The sequence below is a fragment of the Gavialis gangeticus genome, unplaced genomic scaffold (genome assembly GCF_001723915.1).
Source record: "Gavialis gangeticus isolate Ggan-Ray unplaced genomic scaffold, GavGan_comp1, whole genome shotgun sequence".
Lineage (NCBI taxonomy): Eukaryota > Metazoa > Chordata > Crocodylia > Gavialidae > Gavialis > Gavialis gangeticus.
Window position 1 is genome coordinate 82,948,846 of NW_017729025.1, and position 6,902 is coordinate 82,955,747.

Below are 6,902 nucleotides of genomic sequence, written 5' to 3' on the forward strand. Positions count from 1 at the left end.
AAGAGCCACTTAAAGGGTTATTTTTCTAAGATCTATGTCTTTCTGCTGCCCCTTATTCCAGAACCAAATTTATGTTAATTCCATAAAAAAGTGAACTTCTCCAGTCTCTCCAGTAGTTTCACATCTGACAAATTAAGGTTAGGGAAACTGTCAAAAAGGATTGCACATCCTTGAATTGTTCTTAAGTTTTATGTATCCTGCCCTTTTCTCTATATTTGTATGGAACATCTGTAGCAAGAAGAGATCTATGCTTAGAGGAAAATCAGAATACATCTGTTGCTCAAGTCTGTTCTTGTACCATCTCCAATTAGAATTTCTTCTGGAACTATTCTGCACAAAACTATTCTTTATGATAGGCTAATGGATGTGCAAAATACTTTTTGATTCAAGAATGAGAAGTCTTAACAGAGAATGTATTTTTAAATTTAGGCTCCACTGTACTCTTCAGATTCTTGCATCATGTCCATCACCACAGAACATATACAGTAACGCTGTCCTTGCTGTCCCCTCACCCTTTCCCCAATTCTCCATGCATAAGTGCTATGCTGGGTCAGACCTATGGGCCATCAAGCCTAGTATCCTGTATCTGGTGGTTTCTTCACCACATCCTCAGGAACTTCCTCATGGTTCTGGCTGAACTTGTCATCTCCCAGACTAAGATGGAGGCTCTGGCCTGGGGGGGATCCCAGGTTACTATGGGACTGTTTCCCTGTCACTGCTGCATACGTCTCCTTCCAGAGTTTCCCTGAGTAGCATCCACTAGCTTTTGGGACTCTGCCCCTCAAATGAGTCCCAGTTAACCAAATTATGAATCTGTGAGTGTTACTGCCTGCCATTCCTGCTTCCTATTTTGTAGTGCCAAGGAATTGTTATGTATCTACAACTTGGAGATAAGCAGAGAGTGAAATAAAAGAAATACCTCTATCTTATACATAGGAACAGGGATGCTTGATGACATGCCTAAGCTTACACAGGAAATTCCATGTTATGGAATTGAATCTGTGACTCAGAATCCAGCTCTAGGACACTGTTTCAGATCGTAACCTGGTCTCGACATCACAGGGCACTTTCTGTTGCATGTGAAGAGAGACATGTGTAAGTCCATCATAGAAAGCACTTCTAGGAGTTTTAACTGGATGCCTGAGGTTTAGGTTGGCTTTTGGGTCCCCTTTCCAGTATCTGAGTAAGGATAAAAGGAACACAGACTTTTAGAAAGGACATAGGCAGTGAAGAGAACTTGGCCAAAAGCAGTGCTCTAAAGCAGTAAAGGGTCACAAGGTAGGCAGATTTCCCTATGGAATCCCTGGTAATGGGATATAAGTCTGTTCCTTTTCAACAGGTTCCTATTATGAATGACCTAACAGAACAACAGAATCTGACCAGGATGAATTGGTCCATTACTTCATAGAGTTTAAAACATAGTGGTGTTGGAGACCTTGGCTATCCCTGAAGTGTGACCAATTTAATTGGACCTGGTCTTGTTCTTTCCATTGCAAAAACTCACTTTGTGCAGGGTTAGATTTGGGAGTCGACAAGAAAGGTGCCATGTACTGGCCTTTGCTGTGGAGAGTCTTCAATTTCCAGTCATCGTACCTTGTCAGGAGGAAATGAAGTATACACTTACCACTGGAGATTAAAGGCCCACGCATGGGTTCATCTGGAGGATAACTGGAAGGCTGAATTCCTCTTTTGTGATGAGAACGCTAATCTCCTGAGACTTCAATTTGAATTGGGAGATGGAAAAATTCTGAAGCCTGTATGATGACATGAACACAAACATTAGTGTTTTTCTTAGATGTAATGCAAACTTAAGGTATAGGACTGTATTCCCCTGTATTGTTGTGCAGTACTTTTATGACTATAAAGGCATTTCAGTGCTAACCCAGATTAAACTGATATTCCGTGGGTTTTTTCATGGTGTAGGGCAAAGTTAAGATTGTTTTGGGTGCTTTAACTATGGATTTGTGTATTTTGGCATGTTTGGGTTTCTTTAAAATGTAATCTTTATTCAGAGTTCTTGGATCTTTTTGTGTGCTGTTAGAAGACCAAAGGGCCCCCATGCAGGGCTTTGACCCTGTGGCGAAGCTCCTTTTCCCCTTGTAAAGCCAAATGGATGATAACTTGTTTAAATCGATTTATGTTGTATGGCATGTACAGTTTAGCACTTGCGTGTGAAATACGTTGTTGCAAGCAAAGCAAAACAAACCACAAAAAGTGGATGCTGGCATTTAAAAGGACTTGTGTTTCTGGGGTTAAAGACACTCGTGTAGGTTACACGGTCAGCTCTGTAGTGACAAAGTAGGGCCACAGTTGTTAGCTGAGGTAATTTTTGAAGTTCTCTTATGGCTCATAGTGCTATAACGAAGCTAATATGTACAATTAATGGATGTCCAAGTGCATGCTCCGAATGTGGATAGAAAATTATTGGGATGTGATGTTGATAAAACACGTGTAAGAAATGATATAAGGAGGACTACAGTCTTTTCTGTGGCAAGACATTGGAACCAGCATGAGAAGGAATGTCTATTCCATGTTGTTATTACTATTTAGGTAACTGTGTTTCCACTGGATACTCTTGAATAGTTCTAGGTGCATTGAACATGTTCCCCCTGTAGTGGCAAGTTGAAAGCCAGGTGCCCAAAAATCAGCTGGCTTCCAGGCGATATTAGGACTGGTGGGGGCCCTAGTTGCAGTCCCTGGAGCCAGCCGACAATTAGCTGCCATAGATTCAATTTTCAGGCACAATGGAGATCAGCTGCAAAAATATAATTTTTTGTGTAATATTTTTGTGGCTGGTTTCCCATTTTGTGGTCCCATTATTTCCCTGAATGTGTGGCCAGGTTACTATTTATGACAACAACTAATCGTATCTTAAATGTAGTGTCTGTCAGGGGCCTTAAATGTCTAACTTTGCAAAATAACTACTATTGAAATGCAGTGGGCACATCTACACCATGTGTTTTAATGCACAGTAGCCTATTCTGTGCATTAAAGTAGTGTGTACAAAACCATGCTAATATGCTAATGCACAGTAGAATAGGCTACTGTGCATCAAGCGTTATCTAAAAAGCTTGTGCTACTGCACATTAGTGCAACACAATGCACATTTATTTAGTACCTCATATTGGAGGTACTAAATTTAATGCCCATTAGGAAAAGTGCATTAATGCAAGCGTAGATGTGTCCAGTAAGTATTTATTTTCTATTCAGACAAAGTGGGATTTTTCTCTAGGGAAGCACTGAAGCCTATTTCAGAAGAATTTTCCTGGGTGATTGCTAAAAGTCCTAGTAGACTTGATTCCTCTTTGTACTATTATGACCCTATGTAGTGCAACTATTGTTTTTTCTATTGAGTGGATAAACTTTAGTTTGAGGATAAAAGGAAGAGTTGAACTTGTTGGGAACAGGAAGTCATTGACTTCCAGTATTTGGATACGTTGCTCTTCCTTGACTTTAAGCTCCATGCAGGTCATCAGTGAACTTTTTACTATGCTATAATATGGCCTAGAAGTCCTTCTTGGTCTCTTTGTCCACATATATATAATTTCCCTACTAAAGGTATCTGAAACAAATGGTGGGGGAGGGAGGTCATGATGAGGAAAAAGGTGAGAACCACTGATGTCCCTTATGAAAATATGTATGTCAGCAGCCTTTCAAGCTGTAGTGTGTATATATAGCATTGTTTGTCAGCTGTCTCAAGAAAGCATAGTCTCTCATTCCAGAGAACTGTTTATCTCTACCTATAGTGATGAAAACCCCTCTAGGAATAAGCCATTCTCTCAAACATAATTCTGGAACATTAAGTTTTTTGAAGTATCTGGAAAACTAATGATGATGCATGTTACCTAGTCTAAGCTTAGTTACTTCTCTCCATCTGGTTATATGGATTGCACTGTACTGTGTCTAGGATGGATGATGTTTCTTTTTGGATGGGGGGTGGATCGCTTCTCGGGCTCTTGAAGGCTCAGATCAAGTGTTAAACAACAGAATAATTGACACTATACCAAAAAACCCCATAAGCAACAGGGTTCAACACTGTTTTAGTAGCTTTTGGAATAACTACAGAATTGATTAGCAACAGATTTTAATATAAGCTAAGTAGATTTTCATATGGCACAGCTAAGAAAGATACAGCCTTGTACTAAACTTCATTTTTAAACTTGGCTGGAAATAAGATCTACTGATATTTTATTACTTTGTGGGTTTGATAAGGCTCAAAAGGATGTAGAAATTGGTACTAAATTGTTTACATTGGTGGTTTAAAAAATGAGGTTGTAGAAATTACTTTGATTCAAGAAGTTTGCAGGTTGGCTGCTACTATGTTGTTTGCATATATAATGTACCAACATTCATGTGGTTGTTATATCTTGGAATTGAAATTCTTGAGAGAATATTATCTTTGCATTAAGGAAATTTTGCTTTGCAAAATGTCTAGTTTTGGTCTTGTGACTACATACAGAGTAGACAAGACTAAGCTAAGCAAACTTTTAATGTTTGTGTGTGTGCATTTTCAGTGTTTAAAGCCCAGTATCATGTTTTTAAAAAAAAAATAACTATGAAAAACTTCCAGAAGTTGAGAATAAATACATGCCTATTAAAATGTAAATTTTGTTTGGAACATTTAAGTTTTTATTGTCCCCTATAGTTTTGTTGATAAATCCTTTTTTTATTGGTTACATTTGCAGCTGATGGGATAGTAAGAGCACATCCTGTTCTCTTCATTACTGAAGACTCCATCAGAATAATATTGCTTCATGAAATTATTAAAATTAAAAACACATCCAGAATACAATGCTTTGTAAATGAACCTAATTTTTTTTAAAATAATAAACTCTGGTTCAGGCCTGAACACACTTGCAGTGATTTGGTAGCACTCATTTTTATGAGTAATTTTAATAACACTACTGCTAGCAGTTCCTTTTGATCCTTTTATCTTTGTGTCTTTACTCTAGCTTAAAATCCTAAAACAAATCACAAATGTTGGCATTCATGACAGCAAACAACAAACAAATGCAAGCAAGCCATGCAAAATAAAGCAAAAGCAAGCCATGCAAATTATGATTAAACAAGTCCTACAGTGTCATTGCCTGTTCCTGTAGAATAATATCTGTTATAACATAAACAAGAATGTTATTTTATTATGCTCAATTTACCATTTTTAATTGGGAAGTATGAACCCACTTACCTGTTTCTCCCTTATCAATTTGGACCACCATAGGATGTTGGTAACATGCTATGGTCCTGTCCATTTAGATTCTAAAGATATGCCTTTGGAATCAGTTTTAGCTACATAACCTATTACCCCATGTCCCATAGGCGAGGTTCTTGTGATTGGTATTGGTCCATTTCCTTTTGAATTTTGTGTATAGCATCTGTTACTTCTTGTTCATATTGCTTGAGCTGTTCTGGCAGCTCCTGTACCCATTTTATCACCTCAGGAGAATCAGCTTCTGGCACCTCTGGGATTATGCCAAGTGGCAGCAGAGACATTCATTTTCCAAACAGAATTTGATATGGCTGCAGCCTTGTACCTAACCTGTTTCCACTTCAGAGTGCTCCAAAATTAGGGGCAGCTTTTCATTCCAATTGCTCCTGACTTGACCACCACCTTTTGGAGTGACTCCTTAACAGTATGATTCATTTGCTCTACTTGCCCTGATGCCTGAGGGTGGTAAGGGATGTGTAACTGTTACTTTATCCCTAGGGCTTGCAGAAATTGTTTAAGCACTAATCCTGTGAAGTGGGGACCCTGGTCGGAATCAATTATCCCCAGGGTTCCAAACCTGCAAATAACTTCTATCCATAATTTCTTGGCAGTAGCCTCAGCAGTGTGGGCTTTCATTGGAAATGCTTTCACCCATCTGCTAACGGCATCAACAATCACTAATAAATATTGATTTCCTTTAGCTGTCCGTGGCAATTTGTCAATATAATCCATTTGAATTCTTTTGCCATGGCCCCACTATCCCCTGGTGCATAAAGGGTTCTCTACTCCTAGGTCTTGCCCCCTCTGCAGCACACAGTAAGTAATTACGGACCCATTTCCCCACATCCTGACGCATTTCAGGCCAGTATGCTAATTCTTGTACCCTTGCAATAGTGCCTTCTATGGCTTTATGCCAAAAACCATGACAGGCATTTATGATTTTTTTTTTTCCCTGCATTCCACTGGCGGATACCATCTGACTTCCCCAGAATCCTGATGGACTGCATATTCTCTTTGTATTTCCCATTTTGACTTAGTTTGACTGTGTGTTCGGTCTACAGCTACCTCCCGTTGTGCCCCTTCTTTAGCAGTTGCATCCGCCAACTCATTCATGTGGGCTTCTAAGGATGGAGTATGCTGGTGTGCCTTCACATGTTGAACCTTTAACTGCCTGGGATGTTTTTGTATTCATTCACAAATGGCCTGCCAATCTTCCATTTGAGCAATCCTTTTTCCCTCTGCAGTGTGCAATGCTGCTTTACTCCAATTTTTAATCCAATATATCAGTGCCTTAACACAAAAATCATACTCTAGATCAGAGGTGGGCAAAATGTAGCTTGCGGGTTGAATATGGCCCATCAGGCCATTCTATCCAGCCCGCAGGGCCCCTAAAAAAAATTTAGAAAATTAGTATTTAGCTGCTCCTGGCTGCCTGTCATGTGGCCCTCAATGTCTTGCCAAAACTCAGTAAGCAGTCCTCTGCCCGAAATAATTGCCTGCTCCTGGACTAGAGCCAAGCCAACAGCAACAAGGTGATTGGCTAAATGGGTTGTCAGGGGCACTGCAGCAAAGTCTGCCTAAATTAAGTATAAAAGGACAGTGAAGATCAGGCCCCGACGATGCTGTATGCCATCCACATCAACCTGGGAGAAAACTACTGGATCCCCCCATAAGCTCATTGTGTCAAGAGGTACCA